At 41.3% G+C, this 20,000-nt stretch overlaps 1 protein-coding gene and 1 long non-coding RNA gene across 3 annotated transcripts in view; both read left to right on the plus strand.

Moving 5' to 3' along the window:
• The window catches only part of LOC143289871 (endophilin-B1-like), a 29,606-nt gene extending 28,452 nt beyond the window's left edge, over nt 1-1,154 (plus strand). For both annotated transcript variants that reach the window (XM_076599076.1, XM_076599077.1), the window contains one exon: nt 1-1,154. This exon is cut by the window's left edge and continues 615 nt beyond it. The gene's annotated coding sequence lies outside the window, so the exon portion shown is untranslated.
• A 9,691-nt stretch (nt 1,155-10,845) lies between these two features.
• Nucleotides 10,846-13,130, plus strand: LOC143289872 (uncharacterized). Its single transcript, XR_013056286.1, has 2 exons — nt 10,846-11,242; nt 11,322-13,130. It is a non-coding gene; the product is annotated as an uncharacterized LOC143289872 (long non-coding RNA).
• Nucleotides 13,131-20,000: the final 6,870 nt, after the last annotated feature.

Here is a 20,000-nt window from a genome sequence, read left to right on the forward strand (position 1 = left end):
TAAGCGGCAGGAGGAGAGGACAGGGCAGCACCTTCCACTGCCGACGGGTGTGGGCTGTGTGAGGAGGCATGGGAGTGGTGCCACTGACACGGGGCAGATTATGGAGTCAGGAAAACAGCAACAAAAACCAGAAATAACCAGCAGAAGCAAAACAAAATGAAAATCATCCATGGGAAGTCAGATTCCAGCAGTATGGTTGTATGGTTTGCAAAGGGGTGTAGACTCGAATCAAACATATCAGTTGTCACCATGAAGAATCTGCCATGGAGTTTCTGTAAAGATGTGGGACGTTGAGGGGGGTGGGGAGGTGAGGGGGGTTTTGGGGGGGGGGGGGGGGTGACATAAATGTGAGCACAGATGCAAAGTCTTGAACTTCTGTCAGCAGTGACTGGGCATGATACAGATAATCCCTCGACTACTTCACTTGGAACGTTTGTGAAGAAGTCAAGCTTTCGTGCTCAGTTGTGTTGGTGAAGCTGTTTTTGATTTTCATTGATTGTGTATTGTAGGATGGTTTGTATTTGTTGATAGTGTACTGTGGGATGGTTCATATTTGTTACTTGCCTATTAGGGGATGGTTTATATTTGTCAATGTGTTGCATTGTGGGATGGTACATGTTTGCTAATTGTGTATTGTGGGATGGTTCTTAACGTTAATAGTGTTTGGTGGGATGGTTCATATTCTTTAACATTGTATGTAGCTTAAAGTAGCTTGGGCAGGAGCATAGCTAGTAGTTGTGCAATTTCTTATTGTTACCTGCTTTGCGCTCACAGAAAATATTGCTTGCATGTTATTAATTTTGTCTCTTGGATATCATCTGGTTATTGGTATTCTCTCTCTCTCTCTCTCTCTCTCTCTCTCTCTCATGGTTTGAAACTGGCACAGTAACACAGTCTCCCTGTCCAATATGTAACTCAGCTACTGATGATGAAAACCATTTTGTGTTTCAGTGCAAATCTTATGATTTTATTCGTAAAAAATGTATTCTTTTTGAAAAGAATGTAGTAAGAAGAGAAGATATGACAATGTTGCTCAGATCGAATGATGAAGACATCATAAAATCATTTGCTAAATATATTTCAGAAGCATGGGATTTTCGAAAGAAAATGATAAACAGAAGTTTAGAGGTACAAATATGAGTAAAGCAAAATTCATTTATGGAAAAAAACAACTATTATAGGACATATTATTTGATAATTTGATAGATACACATGATTGTGTGCATGTGTATACAAAAATATTTATTCATTTTGGATGGTCGAGCTGACCGAAGTGATCAGTTAATCTATGTTTATCCCATTTTCGGTATATACATTATTTGTATGTGTGATAAGAATGTTGATTTATATTATGTTTCTTTGTTTGATCTTATGTTTCCTGATAATGTATTGTTCCCCCCTGTCACAAGGACTGTGCAGTCAATGACAGTAAAACATCAAAGCGTCAAAGCGTCTCTCTCTCTCTTCCCAGTCCCCCACTTCTTTCTCTCGCTGTCTCTCTTTCTCTGTCTCTCTCTCTAGCTGATTACAGTCTTTCTTACATTTTCTTCAACCCTCCCCCCACATACACACAACCCCCATTCTTTTTTTTTTTTTCTTTTGTTTGCTTTCAGTTAAACTATCACTGAAAATTGAGCTGAGTTTTGGTTTGCCACAAATGTTAATGAGATACAGCAGCTCAGAGCCAAAGCAGACATATCAGAACCGGCATGAAACACAACTGCCATGTGGAAGAAGAAAGAGCTCCTAATGAATTTAGCGTCCTGAGCATGGGGGAAATATAAAGTGAGAGGACTTTTTTTGTGTGTGTGTGTGCCAAACATGAGGGTTGGTTTGTGAAGCTAGGACAAGGGCAGACCCCTCAGGCCATCACTTCAGTAATGCCTGGTCCAGCCCCCGCACCCCTGACTGGTTCGAATCCAGCTTCTGACACCATGCAATGTCCGTGAGCGGCCAGAGCAGACTCCAAAGGTTTTTGTTGACGGTTGTCTTCTTAACTAAGTAACCCTGCGCATGCGCCAGGAAGGGGACATAACTCTACACTGACCCCACCCTCCCCCTCCCCCCCATTCGTCTGAGTCTTCCAGGAGCATAGATATTACATGTTCATGGGCCTCCTTAAGTTTTTTTTTTTTTGCAAGGGCACTGGCATCGTTGTTCTGTGGACCAGCTGTCGGTGTTGGCACTGATGACTGAAGCGCTTTGCTTTTTTCTCTGCACAAGGTTCAGCGCTATATGAACACTATTATTTGTTCACTGTTAACATTTGTTTTTTGTATTTTTTGAAAGGAGAAATCAGAGCACGGTTCAAAGTTCTGAAATTGAGCAAGACAGTCTCTGCATCTCTGGAAGACTTGGTTGTTTTCTGGGGTTTTTTCCTACTTTTTTCTTTATCATCATTTTTCTCCATTCTTTCTTTTTTTTTGTCTTTTCTTTCTTTTAGTTGTACATGTGTTTGTCTTTTTTTCTTTCTTTTTTTTCTTTTAATTTTCATTTTCTTTCATTTTCTTCTTGGCTTTGGCATGCTCCAACATTGTCAAGGCCTTGCATAATACAAACACATTCATGATAGTTTCACACACAATTACAGTGACAAAGAGAAAACCCAGGTTAACGCAGTCCCCTCTCTGTCTGTACAGGCACTTGCATGTTTATGCAAGTACAATGAGTATATGCATGCTTGATCTTACCACTCGAGTCTCTTGTGACAATGTGAGTCTGGACTACCAACCACTGTTGTTTTTGTTAATATTCTTTTTTATCAGAAGGTTCTGAGTTTTTCACACCTCGCACGCAAATCTTTTTCTGGGTGGTGGTGGTTTTGTTGTTGGTTTTTCATTTTCTGCAAAAGAGTAATCCATTTGATTATACTGTTCATGAAAAAAGAAGAGATAAGAAAAGATAGACTGAAAAAAAACATGTTATGCTGTTGTCTTTTGTTTTATTTTTACTTTGAACATGTTTTTGTTTTTTTCTTTTCAGAGACTTTGTGGGTCAGTTAAACCCATGTCTGAAATATTTATGCTTTGATTTTTTTTCTTTCCCATTCTTGTTCCCCTGTTCCCCTCCAGCCCAACTTTTGTTGTTGTTTTTTTTTTTTTTTTATTAAAAAAAAAAAAAAAATCACTTTCCTTTTTTTTTTTTTCTTCCTTTTTTTATGGTTGTTGGAATTTTGAACATTTTATTTACAATATTTTCTGAATCTTTTGCATGGTTTATTTTATTTTATTTTTTTTTTTTACAAATTGTCTACCTTGCCCTTGATTCAAGGTCAAAAGGTCTGGGATGCTGACTGTGTTTTGATATATTTTTGGAAAACAGTTTGACTGATTTTTTTTTGGGGGGGGGGGGGATGGGGGGGGATGAATCGACATACATTGTGCATTGCTTGTGGTAGAAGTTTGACACACATAAAATGTTGGTAGTAGAAACTGAGAGGCGTTGTTTGTGAAGGAAAAATTTGACATTGTTGTGTTACATCATCAGGTCGTTGCAGCTGAATGTTTCGGGAGACTTTTGACACTTTATCAGGGTCATCATGGCAGCCATTAGTGTGCTTATGTGGCAAAAGGCGAAGGGAATGAACCAACCCCCTTTTAAAATCCACAGTGGATGAATTTCACCCCCATCACCATCCTGACAGTTCCTGCAGTTAAGTCGTGGTCAGGACATGTTGCCCTGTGTCCCACCTGGTTACAGTGGCAGGGTCGAGAGAGGGGTCATGGTGCTCAGGCAACCCACAGCTTCATTTACGTCTTTTTTTTTATCATCCAGGTTCTAGTCGAGTGGTGGTCTAGAGGTAGTGTGTCTCTGCCTAGGAAGCGAGAGAATCTGAGAACGCTGGTTCGAATCCCACAATCGCCAGTATTTTCTCCCCCTCCACTAGACTTTGGGTGGTGGTCTGGATGCGAGTCATTCAGATGAGACGATAAAACTGAAGTCCTGTGTGCAGCATGCGCTTAGCATGCGTTAAAGAACCCATGGCAACAAAAGGGTTGTCCCTGGCGAAATTGTGTAGATAAATACACTTCAGTAGTAAAAACAAATAAAATTGCAGGCAAAAAAAAAAAAAAAAAAAAGGGTGGCACTCTCAGTGTAGCGACGCGCTATCCTTGGGGAGAGCAGTCCAAATTCCACACAGAGAAATCTTGTTGTGACAAAAAGAGTACTACTACTACTACTACTAGAGACTCCATTCTTGTCTGCTCTTGATCATCATGTGCTATAGCCTGCCCACTGGGCAGCTGCATTTGTACATCTGCCTTTGGGCTGTGATTTCATCTCTGGAGTCATTGACATCTTTATTGTTTGTGATTGACTTCTGTCAGTGTGGTTGAAGATGCCTCACAGATGTTTGGACAAGTTTCTTAGAAAGCCTTGACTTTTGTTTTGATTTTGAAATCTCAGGCCGAATCATTTGATGATACGCAGACACTTTCATTTTGGATGTGAAATCTCTTGAAACGAAATTAATTCAGTCAAGCTGGAGTGAACCAGTCTCTGTGTCGACTTTTGGTCATTTGAATCGGGACAAAAAAGGAATGACTTGAATATATATATATATATATATATATATATATATATATATATATATATATATATATAAGTGTTTAATTAGTCTTTCAGAGAAGTTAACTGTGATTAGTTTTTTTTGTTTTTGTTTTGTTAAAAGTAATGAATGATTGAATGAGTACATCTATATGTTTTCTTTTTCTTTTTTACTTCATAATTATTTAATTTATTGATTTTCTTAATTATTCATGGAAGGCAGTACAACCATCACTGTCAATTCCTTTAATCATCTTTATTTTTTTCAGTCAAGGAATCAAATTGCATGGCGATTCACTCCTAAGCTAGTTTGTACATTACATATTCTGAATACTTGACTGTGTCCATTAGAGAGCAGCGCTAGTTCTGCAGATAGTGCTCTACATTTTGGACAGGGATGGAAAACCTTAAAGAAAGAAAAAAGGCTGACAGTTTGGGGGGGGGTGGGGGGGTACATGTGAACCACCCTCCCCTACACCCCCCAACACACTTGCTGTTGGATTTCTCTCTACAGTAATGGAGTGGTGGTCAGGTGGTAATGGCGCTGTCTAGGAAGTCAGTGGCCACAGGTTTGAATCCCGCATATGGACCAGGATTTTACTACCCCCCCACCCCCCCCCCCCTCCCCCCCCCAACACACTTGCTGCTGGAGTTATCCCTACAGTGATGGAGTGGTGGTCAGGTAGTAGTGACCCTGATTAGGGAGTCAGTGACCACAGGTTGGAATCCCACATATAGACCAGGATTTTACTAACCCCCTACCCGGCCCCTCACCCCCCCTTCCCCTTCCACCAGACCTGGAGCTGTGGTCTGGGTTTTTGTCTTTCGGATGAGAGGATAAACCTTGATTCTGTTTACAGCATGTACTTAGCACACATAAAAGAACCCACTTGTAGCAAGAGAGCTGTCCCTTGCAAAAATTTCCAGAAAAATCCTCATTGATAGTAAAAACAAATACAGCTGCACACTTGAAAGTATTGGAAAAAAAAAAGAAGAAGAAAAAAAAAGCATGTCGTTACTCTGTAGTGACATACTCTCCTTGTGGGAGAGTAGCCCATGTTTCACACAGAGAAGTAGTGTTGAGGCAAAAGGTGATATGATACAATAGATTACAAGTCGAGAGCAAGACCGGTGATGCTGAGGTTCTCCTCTGTAAGGTGTGGAGAAAGGGAGACGAATTGCCTCCCCTGTGCACTGAGTTTGTACTTCTTCCCCTTGACATGCTGAGATGGGGAAAGCTTGGAGAGTCATCATTAATTTGCTAAACAAACATATAGCAGAGGATGAGGAAAAGTTTTGTTTTGTTTTACTGTTGTTGTTGTTGTTTTTTTTAAACAATGTATATGTTGAACTGTGATTGTCAGTGAATTGATACTATGTTTCCCTATGGAATGCTATAAATAGCTATGTGGTCATATATATATATATATATATATATATAAGAAAATATCAAAGCTGCTTGTAGCAGAGGCAGGGAATTATATGTATTTTTCATCATTAGACTGTTAGCTTGACTGTGGAAGATTCAACTTTTTACCATGGCAGGTTGGTGGCTGTAAAGTGTTACAACCATATTGAATCCCAAGACTGTCATAATCTGTAACCACGATGTATTACCATGTTTCTTTTTTTCCTGAAAGCACCTGAAAAAATGTGTTCTGATTTTGTTGTATATGTGCAATATTGAAATTTTCACTGTGGATGTGTTCTCAGTTTGAATGGTGTGCAATTGGGTTTTCTTCGGGGTTTTGCTTTTACAGTCTGCCGTAAGTGACATTGAAAAGAACCCACAGCAGCGAAAGAAAAGGCATTTATTATGATACAGTTGAAATCAGTTGTGTGAATGACTTGAAATGAGAAGTGTTCAAACCAGTATGGGTTGCTTAGATTCTCTTTATCTCTCATTTTCTTTCTTTCTGTTTTTTTTTTTTCTTTTTTCTTTTTTTTATAATTGTCTCTGTCTGTCTGTGTGTCCCATCCTCTTTCACTAGTCAACAGTCCTGATCACTTAAAGTACAGCATGCATGCACTCACATACACATTAGACATGACACTTGAATAAGCACCAGCATGCTGTCATCATGTTCGTCACTGTCGGGTCAGTTCTTCATCCAGAAGTTGTAGCTTGGAGCCTATGAAACCAGTCTTTACCAAAGACCTTTATGTTCTTGTTGGGCATCTTTGTTTTTGTTGCTTCTTCTTTTTCCTCATTTGAAGTCATTCTGAACCTGTTTTGTACTCTTGGATTCCATATCTACACATTTAACACTTCATCCATTCCATATTTCTCAGTCATGACTGCTGATTGCGTCTGTTGTAAAACAATACACTCCAGAAAGAAAACAAAAAGATATCTGTTAACTTGCAGTGTTCCTGTGATTATTTGGTGGTGGTTTTTTTTAACAGTGTTCAGTTTTGTGATGCTGTTTTTTTTGTGCAATGCTTGCCTAGATTTGTTGTTTGTGAGGTAAACTGATTGGTTGCAGTCCATTTGCAGTCTTCTTCTTCTTCTTCTTCTTGATACTAATATAGCACCCGCCTTCGGTCTGAGACCAAACTCTAAGCCTCATACAAACACACCATAATTTGCACAGCAGGCTGCCGACTGAGAGCTGCCTTTAGGTGCTCATCATTCGTTTCCTGTGTCAGTCAGGCTTCACTCACACACACATAAGCAAACTTGTATCAGTCTTAAAGGGGGTCTGTTGTGTGGTGATTTGTTGCCATGTAGTTGTTGTTTCAGAGGCTTTAACTCTCTCCATACGAACGGCGAAAGAGACGACGTTAACAGCGTTTCATCCCAGTTACCATCATCAAGCAGAAGGCTCTTATACGGAAGAGGTGAATGTTGACAAAGAATACCACAGTTCTGACGACAGAAGCTAAAGGTTGGGTCATTCAGACACCTACTGGACATCCGAGGGGTCTGTGTAGAGGAGAAGAGAGGACTGGCCGTACTGAGTGAGTTAAAGGGAGTCTGTTTTGTGGTGATTTGTTGCCATGTAGTTGTTGTTTCAGAGGCTTTAACCCTTTCATTACTTTACAGCCTGAGCAGCCTTCCCCTTCCTGTGAGTTCTTAGCTCCAAGGTCATTTTCATATTGCCTCACCTGTCAGAGTTATCAACGATTATTCTAATAATCATTGTCAGGATTACAACAGTTGTTCTAATTATCATTGTCAGGATCAGATGCGTGTGTGTGTACATATGAAAACCTTTTGTTTTGTTTTTTAACTCACCAAACAGGAAAACGTGACTTTTTGATTTTGATTGTAAGGAAAACTTGCAAAGAACAAAAATTGATGAAAACATTCAAACTGCATTCAAACTTTGTCAGAAAGTGGCCAAGATGGTAAGAGCTGTGACCCTTTTCTAGTTGTTTTCACTTAGTTTGAAGATCAGTGTCAGATCCATGATCTCTGTATACTACACCACACAGATAAAATGAAATACATGTGAAGACCAAAAGGCAAAAACAAAGACAAACCAAATAATCAAACAAAAACAGTGTTGCTTAAATAAAGGTAGTGTCATTTGTTATGTTTGTGCCATATTTCTATGTATTGATTGAACATTATCAAGAAGAAAATCATGTTAAAAAATCTCTTTTTTTTTTCTTTTTTTTCAAACTGCAGATAATCTGTCATTTGTATCATGCAGGTTTCCACGAAAGAGACAGGCGTGTGTATTTGTATGGATATAGGTGGGCATCTCTCTCTCTGTCATTGTTTTGATTGAATGTGTTCACCAGCATAATCATATAGTTCTGTGATTATCCTGCAGAACTGGAATCGCCTGTCACTGTACAGACTCCTCAAGTGAATCAATATTTATCTGTTCATTACAGTTCAGTTATTTTTTTCTTTATGGGTTAATTTCATTTATCTGTTTGTATTGAATCAAGCATAGAGTATGTGTAATGAAGAATTGAATAATGTGTTGACAGTTTCAGTGTGTGTGTGTGTGTTTCTGTTCTTTTCACTTCCTGTCCATTCTCTTTCACTTATTTCTCTCCCTTTCTCTCACTGTCTCATTCTGTCTCAGTGTCTCTGTCTGTCTGTCTGTCTTTCCATGGGTGTTTGTGGACAGACGTGTCTTTCCATGGCTGTTTGTGCAGTTTGTGGACAGACGTGTTTTTCCATGGCTGTTTGTACAGTTTGTGGACAGACATGTCTTTCCATGGCTGTTTGTACAGTTTGTGGACAGACGTGTCTTTCCATGGCTGTGTACAGTTTGTGGACAGGTGCCTTTCCAGGACTCTGTGTACAGTTTGTGGATAGATGTTTTTCCATGACTGTGTGTACAGTTTGTGGATAGGTGTCTTTCCAGGACTGTGTGTACAGTATGTGGACAGGTGTTTTTCCATGGCTGTTTGCACAGTTTGTGGATAGGTGTCTTTCCATGGCTGTGTGTACAGTTTGTGGACAGGTGTCTTTCCAGGACTGTGTGTACAGTTTGTGGACAGGTGTCTTTCCAGGACTGTGTGTACAGTATGTGGACAGGTGTTTTTCCATGGCTGTTTGCACAGTTTGTGGATAGGTGTCTTTCCATGACTGTGTGTACAGTTTGTGGACAGGTGTCTTTCCATGACAGTGTGTACAGTATGTGGACAGACGAGTCTTTCCATGGCTGTGTCTACAGTTTGTGGACATGTGTCTTTCCATGGCTGTGTGTACAGTATGTGGCCAGGTGTCTTTCCATGGCTGTGTGTACAGTATGTGGACAGGTGTCACCGACCAGTTATCTCTGTCTGTTGTCCTGTGACGTCATCACGGTCATCGTCCTGTCAGCCGTAGAGAACTGCACTGTGAACGCTCAGAAAACAAAAAGTAGCTGTAGCGCTCCAGCTCCAGACATTTCTTTTTAAGCCAGAATGACACCACTGGTGTTTTAAACACAGGAGCAGAAGACCAAACAGAACCAATCCCCCTACTGAATGAGGCTTTTTCTTCCACGTTGTCTGACAGACATACAAGGCCTTGAAAGTGTTCTTGTCTCTGCCGTCCTCAGGTCTGAGGTCTGTCTCCACTGTTTGCTGGTGTCACCCCATTGTCTGTCAGGTCTGAGGGTCTGTCTCCACTGTTTGCTGGTGTCACCCCATTGTCTGTCAGGTCTGAGGTCTGTCTCCACTGTTTGCTGGTGTCACCCCATTGTCTGTCAGGTCTGAGGGTCTGTCTCCACTGTTTGCTGGTGTCAGCCCATTGTCTGTCAGGTCTGAGGTCTGTCTCCACTGCTTGCTGGTGTCACCCCATTGTCTGTCAGGTCTGAGGGTCTGTCTCCACTGTTTGCTGGTGTCACCCCATTGTCTGTCAGGTCTGAGGTCTGTCTCACTGTTTGCTGGTGTCACCCCATTGTCTGTCAGGTCTGAGGTCTGTCTCCACTGTTTGCTGGTGTCACCCCATTGTCTGTCAGGTCTGAGGTCTGTCTCCACTGTTTGCTGGTGTCACCCCATTGTCTGTCAGGTCTGAGGGTCTGTCTCCACTGTTTGCTGGTGTCACCCCATTGTCTGTCAGGTCTGAGGGTCTGTCTCCACTGTTTGCTGGTGTCACCCCATTGTCTGTCAGGTCTGAGGTCTGTCTCCACTGTTTGCTGGTGTCACCCCATTGTCTGTCAGGTCCAACAACCCAAAACAAACAAAACACATCTGTTTTTCCTTGTTTTGAATTTATGGTATAGTCTGTTTTTGTACATTTGTCATTTAGACATTTCCTGTCAAAACTGGCGATGGTTCCTTTACAGTGCCAGTGTCTTGTTTTGTTTTGTTTTTTTGAAAAATGATTTGATGTAGAAGAAGTTACAGAAAAAGTCCATCCAAAAAAACTGCCCACACCTCTCTTTGTATGTAAGTAGGTTTTGTTTTGTTTTGTTTTGGATTTTTTTGCTCTCAGTTCTCCAGACCACACCAGCATGTTAGTTTTATGTATCAGGCTTTTTTTGTTGTTGTTGCTTTTTTACCCTTTTTTGTTTGTTTGTTTGTTTAATGCAGATGTTGTGTTACGTATATGGATCATTCCCCACACATTGATACTTCCTAGAGTCCGAAACAGAAACTTGACTTCTCTGTTCATAGTGCAGTCTCACTGCTCCACTCTGAAGGTTCAGTCACCAGATCTGTACTGTAAGAGTAATCCTCAGTGTGTTCATCGTTTGTGTGATACCTTGCATGTAGACTGTGTGGCTGATGGGTTTATGCAATATATGAATGAGTCTTTTTTTTTTCTTTTTTCTTTTTTGTAATGATAATCTCTTTAGCAGAAACAGCTGTTTAGGGGAGGGGGGGGGGGGGGGGGGAGAGAGAAAAAAAAAGAAGAAGTTTTTACACGGTTTACTTGGAGATTGGTTAGATGAAGTAGGAACTTACCTGTCAGCGAAGAATGTTTGTTGCATTGACAGTTGTTTTTCTTTTCTTTTTCGTTTTTTCTGTTGGTGATGTTTATTATTACTCTTATTGATGTTGTTACAAGCGAAGTCTAGCTACTCTTGCTTAAATGCAGCATTTCATTTGTCTGTCTGTCAGTCTGTCAGTGTGCATGTCTGTTGTGTCTGTCCCACAGCCTCTTTTTATTCTCCCCAAATAAAGGACTATCTGCCTGGACACTAGGTATCCAGACACTTTTGGCGTTTGGACACTCGGCTTCCAGAAACTAGGTGTGTAGACACTTTTGGCGTTTGGACACTAGGCTTCCAGACACTAGGTGTGTAGACACTTTTGGCGTTTGGACACTAGGCTTCCAGACACTAGGAGTGTAGACACTTTTGGCGTTTGGACACTAGGTGTGTAGACACTTTTGGCGTTTGGACACTCGGCTTCCAGACACTAGGTGTGTAGACACTTTTGGCGTTTGGACACTAGGCTTCCAGACACTAGGTATCCAGACACTTTTGGCGTTTGGACACTAGGCTTCCAGACACTAGGTGTGTAGACACTTTTGGCGTTTGGACACTAGGCTTCCAGACACTAGGTGTGTAGACACTTTTGGCGTTTGGACACTAGGCTTCCAGACACTAGGTGTGTAGACACTTTTGGCGTTTGGACACTCGGCTTCCAGACACTAGGTGTGTAGACACTTTTGGCGTTTGGACACTCGGCTTCCAGACACTAGGCTTCCAGACACTAGGTGTGTAGACACTTTTGGCGTTTGGACACTAGGCTTCCAGAAACTAGGTGTGCAGACACTTTTGGCGTTTGGACACTCGGCTTCCAGACACTAGGTGTGTGGACACTTTTGGCGTTTGGACACTAGGCTTTCAGACACTAGGTATCCAGACACTTTTGGCGTTTGGACACTCGGCTTCCAGAAACTAGGTGTGCAGACACTTTTGGCGTTTGGACACTAGGCTTCCAGACACTAGGTGTGTAGACACTTTTGGCGTTTGGACACTAGGCTTCCAGACACTAGGAGTCTGGATACTAGGCGCTAGGCATCTGGACAGTAGACACTAGGCATCCAGACACTAGGTGTCAAGACATTTGACGCCCAGACACTATAATCTGATTATGTGTTTGGATACTAGACACTAGGTACTCTAACACTAGGCATCCAGACGCTAGGCCCCTAACACTTGGAATCTAGGGTAGAGGAGTAGGCAGAATGGGCGGACACCCACACTTCAACTTGTGTGTAAATTTTGGAAGAAAAAATAATTTAAATCCTTTTGATAATTGGTCACTTTCCTAGTGAGCACTCTCATTCTCCAGATTCCTTGTCTGTTCCTCAGACTGTCTGTCTGTCTCCTTTTGTTCTGTACATATGCATTTATTTGTATATGCGAGTGCAGAGTATATTATGCAGAGCAAGTTCACTACCTATCATATGCGATGGCTATTATTACTTTGTGAAAACAGTGTTGGGTATCACTTTGAATGCACAAAATCCATTTGACATTGCATCCCTCTGGCTCTGTTCTGTGCTGTCATTCATGTTGTAGTCCCTTTCAATATTAGCAAGCATCAACATTGTCCCTTAGAAAATGTCGTAGATGCAGCACTGAGAACTTTAATGTTTGTTCACACAGTCCAGTGAACACTAACAAATAACGTTATCAATTTGAGGTGGTGTCAGTCTTAAAGAATGATGATAATAAAAGAAAATTTAAATTTTTTGAGTTTTCAGTGGTAGTGAAGATGAATATGTTTCATTTAGAAGCCATGTTTTCATCTTTTGAGTGAAAAAATGACCGTCAGTAGATTTGGTGAATGTGAGATAGTTTTCCATTTATTTTGACAAATTGGTGAAATGCAGTTGCAGTTTCTGTCTGTTACGCACACACGCGCGCGTGCGCACACACTCACCTACTCACTCACATATGCACACACACAAACACACATACACGTGCATATCCAGACTTAAAATCATGCATGCGTAGAGCTGGAAATCTATAGTATGAAGCGTTTGTTGCTTAGGAATCTGTAGACATTTTTCACCCATTACTTGTGTGAATTTGATACCAGATCATGTACACGTTGCTTGTCTTTCCTTTCTTTGCTTGGGAATATGTCTAGTCCATGATGTGTAAACAAATATATATACATATATATTATAGTGTTCTTCTGTTTGATGAGAATAAAGGGATTGAAGATTTTGTGCAGCGTTGTTTATTCTCTTTTCATCTGAAATATTCTTTTTTTGTGTTTTTGCTCAGTGTCTTTCAGTTTCTTACCTCTTTCTGTCTCTGCCCCTGCGCAGCCCTTTACCCATCTAGTTGCTTCCATTCTCACTTTGCATCAAATACCCCACACCCCTAAAAGAAAAAAAAGAAGAAAAGAATAAATAATCAAACAAATAAAGAAGTAAATGAACATACAGATCAAAAAGAAAAAAAAAAAAAGATAGATGATTATAAAACAAATAAATACATGAAATAATAATAACAAAAATAATGATAATGATAGTAATAGAAAGACAATATAATGATAATAAACAAACATATATGCAATTAAATGTTACACACACACACACACAGATAAGCAATAAACATACAGTTTCCACAGATACGAAATTTTTGTGTGTTGTCTCCTCTTCGTTTGCGAGAGAGGTTGATGTTAGAGATGTGGCAAATGCGCAACTTTCAAACTAAAAAACTTAAGTCATACTGCCCGGGACATGCAGGTGTTAACGGAAATGAGCGAGCTGACAGACTTGCTGGTAACGCAACAACAACGACCGGCCTACATCTAGGAAAATCGGAAATCCTCAGAAAAGTCAAAGAATACCAAAAAGAACAGGTACAAGACCATCACACCATCAATCGCCTCAAAGAAAGAAAGGTAGAGAGAGGGAGCGGCCGTAAGTCTAGCATGAAAGGTAGAGCACGATGCTTTGCAAATCAAACGAATATTGGCATCATTTCCAAACCAACATTGCGCAAATTTCTTCAAAACGGAACACTCTCTGGGCTTTTCCAAATACAATAGACTAAGCAACACGCTAGACGCCACGTTCCTGGCATCAGAGATATTTTCCCACCCCTCTTGCGGCCAATCTGTGGCAGCCTGTATGTGTGTGTTGTGCGTGTGTGCGCGCGCGAGTGTGCAGGGTAATTTGGGAGATGGTGTGTGTGGCAGCCTGTGTGTGTGTGTGTGTGTGTGTGTGTGTCGGGGTCGTGTACGTTTATGTGTATTTTTGTTTGTGCTTTCATATATGTGAAACTGCATGTTTGTTGCATATGTTATGCATGCGCGCGCGCGCGCGTGTGTGTGTGTGTGTTTTACATTCATTTGCTAATTTGTTTATATATTATCAGTATTGTCTTTTTTATTTCATTTTTATTTATCTATTATCATTATTGTTAGTAGTAGTAGTAGTAATATCCTTTTTTTTCATATTTATATATTCATTTACAGGCCGAGGGAGAGTGGATTGTGGAAGGAAAGAGAGAGACAAAAAGAGCGGGGGGAGGGGGGGGGAGAACAGAATGTGGAAAAGATAGAGTACAAAATGTAAAATGGAGAGGGTGGGGTGTCAGTGACTGGAGAAAGAAAAACATGATACCGGAAGAGTGTGTGTGTGGGAAGCAGGATTAGGACAGAAAATTAATCAGTTATCAAATATTGTATGCAATACTTCTATAGATTATTATTTGAAAAGAGGATTATGTGGGGACCTACAATAAACAACCAACTGGACTATTTAACACATAACTAGCTAACTTTAATAAAGAACATTTTGAAATACAGAACGACGGGCGCAATAGCCAGGTGGTTAAAGCGTTGGACTTTCAATCTGATGGTCCCGGGTTCGAATCACGGTGACGGCGCCTGGTGGGTAAAGGGTGGAGATTTTTACGATCTCCCAGGTCAACATATGTGCAGACCTGCTAGTGCCTGAACCCCCTTCGTGTGTAATTGCATGCAGAAGATCAAATACGCACGTTAAAGATCCTGTAATCCATGTCAGCGTTCGGTGGGTTATGGAAACAAAAACATACCCAGCATGCACACCCCCGAAAACGGAGCATGGCTGCCTACATGGCGGGGTAAAAACGGTCATGCACGTAAAAGCCCACTCGTGTACATGCGAGTGTACGTGGGAGTTACAGCCCACGAAAGCAGAAGAAGAAGAAGAAATACAGAACTTAATACTTCCTGTTCGAAGTTGTGTCGTGTAGTCACGGTGCTGTACTGTGCAAATGGGAGCGTGCCGACACTCCCCTGTACACGTGTGTGTGTGTGTGTGTGTGTGTGTGTGTGTGTGTGTTGTTATTGTTGTTGTTGTTGTCTTTTCTTCCTCTTCTCCTTCTTTAGCATAACGTCTTTTCCAGTTAGCCATAGGTGTTATTTCACAAAGGTAGGGGGAAAGACAGCTACTGCATGTTGAGGGAAACGTAACTGTTCACGCATGTGATCTAATGTATGGCGAACTGAAACCGGCAGGTACCCATTGCATATTACATCAATCGTAAAATGCATAAAATATTGGCACAAACTAACAAGACTGCCAACATCACAATTGTGTAGACACGCATACGAGATGCTGCTGCTGCAAGAGGAGAAGGGCAAACAGAAATGAGTATTCCACATCAAGAAAACACTAACAGAACATGGATTCGGTCGGGGTCAACCCGCTATTGCCGCAACCCGCTATTGCCGCGGCCCGTTGTTGCCGCAACCCGCTATTGCCGCGGCCCGTTGTTGCCGCAACGATTTTGGATTTCACATTGAAATCTTGAACCTTGACCTTGACCTTGACCTTGCTACAGCAGTTTGAATAAGGTATGGTATTTTGTGTTCCAACAACACGTTAGTGCACTTTCTTTTGATTTTTTTTTGTTGGTAAAATTGTCTTCTTGAGAAAGCGTGGTACGTTACGAACGTTTTATTTCTTTTTTTAGTTTTATTTGTCCCCACCCCCACCCCCTTGTTTTTGTCCCTCCCCCCTTTTTTTTGGCTTTTAATATGTGATGACACCTGAATGTGTGTTGAACATAATGTGACGAATCCAGATTAATTTTCTTGATTTATAAGACAACGATGCAAACAAGATTGTTGTTTTGTTTCACAATTAAAAATATCATTTCATGTCATAATTCCTCTAACTTTCACTTTCATTTGATCTATGCATTTCTCTATACTTTTCTTATGTTTTGTCTTTTGTTTGCTTTTACTCTTCTATTCTTGTTCAGCGAATAAATCCTTCCTGACGAATTATAACTTCCGCTGGGGGTCGTCCTTTCTCCTTGTGTAAGAGATTTTCTCGTCAATAAAAATTAATGTACATAATGAAATTTTAAAAAAAAAACATTAAAAAAGACCAACAAAAAGAAAAAAAGGGCTTCCGCAACAACTGGCCGCGGCAATAGCGGGCCGCGGCAACAACGGGCCGCGGCAATAGCGGGTTGTAGCCGATTCGGTCTTGTTTGGATGTGCACGAGACCGGCTTTGTACCGGAATTTAGAGGTAGACTTATAGCATGTTACAAACAAAACTGGCACGGAGAAATAGATAGTATAGATTGTAGTGGAGAGTCTTGCCCAGGTTACATCCCCACTCTCTCGGCCAAGAGGCTTTTAGGACAGTCGGCGTTGGGATGGTTCCTAAAGGCCAACTATCTCCTAAGGCTGCAGCACTAAGAGCCAGCGCAGTCTTGCCTCCGAATTTCAGAGTGATAGTCCTTCACAAAAGACTAAGCTGTAAATGACTTCGCATTGCAGTGGAGAAACCATTGATCATACAGCTCTCTATATATATATGACAGTCAGTCGTGTCCGACTGTGTCCATCAGAACAGCAGAGGAGGCAACTGCTGTTCCGACTATTTGGGCTAGAATTTGATTATAGTGGAGAGTGTCTTGCCCAAGTTACATCCCCACTCTCTCGGCCAAGAGGGTTTAAGGACAGTCGGTGTTGGGATGGTTCCCAAAGGCCAACTTGCCCACAAGGCTGCAGCACTAAGAGCCAGTGCAATTGTGCCTCCTAGTTTGAGAATCATAGTCTTTCACAAAAGACCAAGCCGTAAATGATTTCCCATTGACTGGAGAAACCATTGATAATACAGCTCTCACTATACAGCTCTCGCTTTGTGTAGAATGATTCATGTGTGCCACTATCGTTTCCATGCTTGTTCCTAACCAGAGAAGGAGGGAACTAATTTGTGTGGGGGAACAATTGGGGCCACAAACTTAGTGAATAAATTATCGCTATCATTACTGGTAGGTATAGGCCTTCCTCTGTTTCTATTATTGCTATCTCTGTGTGTGTGTGTGTGTGTGTGTGTGTGTGTGTGTGTGTGTGTGTGTGTGTGTGTGTGTGTGTGTGTGGTGTGTGTCTAAGTGTGCGTGTGCGAGAGAGAGAGAGAGAGAGAGAGAGAGAGTGTGTGTGTGTGTGTGTGTGTGTGTTCCGGTTTTTTTGTTTGTTTGTTTGTTTTTGTTTTGTTGTTGTTTGTTTTTTGTTTTTTTGTTTTTTATATGTCGATTATCAATACCATGCTTGTGCCTGTGTGTGTGTGTGTGTGTGTGTGTGTGTGTGTGTGTGTGTGTGTGTGTGTGTGTGTTATTTTTACCATTTTTGCCTTTGTGTAGTATAGTATTCGCATTCTATGACTTTAAGTAGCATTGTGTAGTGCATGCAATGACATATGTAATGTAGTATTGTGTAATGTAGACCCTGTTTCAAGGCGGGGACTGGATGAAAAAAGTGCGCCAGTGCTTATCTATTATCCTCGATAATAAAGAATTTACCTTGTCTTGTCTTGTCTTGTCTCTTGCGAATCTTTCTCGGTCTCTGACTCCCTGTATGTCTGTCTCTGGTCTGTGTCTGTCTGCCTGTCTGTCTGTCTGTCTCTCAGCACCTTTGCTCAAGCACCTTCAAAAAAACATGACCTATCCCACATTATGCCGCAATGCTTGATATGATTATTGCTAATCTTGATGCTGTTATTGTTTGTTTGAGTGATACGGTTGCCTTTGAACCCCCCCACCCCCCCCCCCCCACCCCCCCCCCCACCCCCAGCCTCCCTCAAACCCCCTTATTCCGTCTTTAAATTCTCGCATTGTGATGTCTTATTTTCATGAGTTCAGAGAAATATGCTTTTAGATATGTGTATGTATGTATGTATGTTAACATTATGTGCGTAGTCTCAACCCAAGGTAAACACCTTTCATTCATTTGTTTTTCCGTCTTACTCTCTGTCTGTCTGTCTGTCTTTCTCTCTCTCTGTGTGTGTCTCTGTCTCTGTCTCTCTCATGTTCAGACATCTGCTCTTTTTCTTTCTTAATTATTTGATTTTTTTTTTTTTTTTTTTTTTTAGCAGATGTGGTGTAGCTAATATGGACAAGCCTGTACGCTATCTCACCTCCTTCAAACTGAGACCGAACAGAAACTGAAACTGGAATTTTTTTTTTTTTTTTTTTTTTTTTTTGCCTCAAGGCCTGACTAAGCGCGCTGCTGGTCAGGCATCTGCTTGGCAGATGTGGTGTAGCGTATATGGATTTGTTCGAACGCAGTGACGCCTCCTTGAGCTACTGAAACTGAAACTGAACAACAACAACAACGACAACAACAACAACAACAACAGACCTGGTAGTTAGGACGTGACAACAAGAGAGTGAGCTGGGAAACCTACATGTCGAGAACAGACAGATGGTTGTCTCGTCGTTGTCGTTGTTATCGTCGTCGTCGTCGTCGTCGTGGTTGTTGTCGTTGTTGTTGTATATAGCGGACGGTATAGCGTGAGTGGAAAGCATGCAGGTTGCCAGTGTAGACAGACTGACTGATTACAACAGGTAACTTCGGCCTTGCCCGCTTTTCCTGTAAGCAAAGGAAATGGCTCCTGCATTTTTCATGGCTTGGGAAAATGGGCTTCGTTTTCCGTTTCACCTCTCCCGCCTGGCTATGTGGCTGGTTTATCTAGGATCTGTCTGTGTCTGTGTTTCTGTCTGTCTGTTTCTGTCTGTCTGTCTGTCTGTCTCTCTCTCATACACACATCTCTATCTCCCTCTCTCTCTCATCTCTATCTCCATCTCTGTCTCTGCCTCTCTCTCTCTCTCTCTCTCTCTCTCTCTCTCTCTCTACCTATTTCTGTCTTTATTTCTCTGTCTGTTTCTGTGTCTGTCTGTGTCTCTCTGTCAGTCTCCCTCTCTCTCTCTCTCTCTCTGTGCGTGCGTGTGCGTGCATGCGTACGTGTGTGCGTGTGTGTGTGTGTGTGTGTGTGTGTGTGTGTGTGTGTGTGTGTGTGTGCTGACTGATTCACTGTCTCTCTGTTTCTGTCTTTCTCTATTCTCTTGTTGTTGTTTTCGCTTGTTCTTGTTATTACTGAGAGTTAAGTACTATACACATAACAGTGCCTAGGTTATGGCATGTTGTGTTACTGAGAGAGAGAGAGTCACACACACACACACACACACACACACACACACACACACAGAGAGAGAGAGAGAGAGAGAGAGAGAGAGAGAGAACATGTATTTAAGTGTGTGGTGTGAGAGAGAGTCAGAGAGAGAGAGAGAGAGAGAGAGAGAACATGTATTTAAGTGTGTGGGTGTGTGTTTATCTGTGTGTGTGTGTGTGTGTGTGTGTGTGTGTGTGTGTGTGTGTGTGTGTGTGTGTGTGTGTGTGTGTGTACGTGTGTGGCACTTGACAGACAGACAGGCAGTCAAACCGAAAAACACGTGTACACAAACTCCTTGAAACATTTCTAACAGATCAGCAGCTCTCATGTCATGTTGAATGAAATTGACTTTCAAAAAATGATACATCATAAACAACTTTACAGTCATGCTAAATTTGACTTTAGAAAAAAATGCCACGTAAAACAACTCTTCTATCTTGTTGAAACTGACTCTGAAAAAAAAGCCAAATAAAAAGCATCTCTTCTATAATGTTGAAACTAGGCTTTAAATAAAATTTAAAAAAAGAAGAAGAAAGAAAAAAAAGTCGCATAAACAACGCCCCTTGTATCATGTTGAAACTGACTTAAAAAAAAAAGCCATATAACAAAACAGCTCTTCCATCATTTTG

The sequence above is a fragment of the Babylonia areolata genome, chromosome 14, assembly GCF_041734735.1.
Source record: "Babylonia areolata isolate BAREFJ2019XMU chromosome 14, ASM4173473v1, whole genome shotgun sequence".
Classification (NCBI taxonomy): Eukaryota; Metazoa; Mollusca; class Gastropoda; order Neogastropoda; family Buccinidae; genus Babylonia; species Babylonia areolata.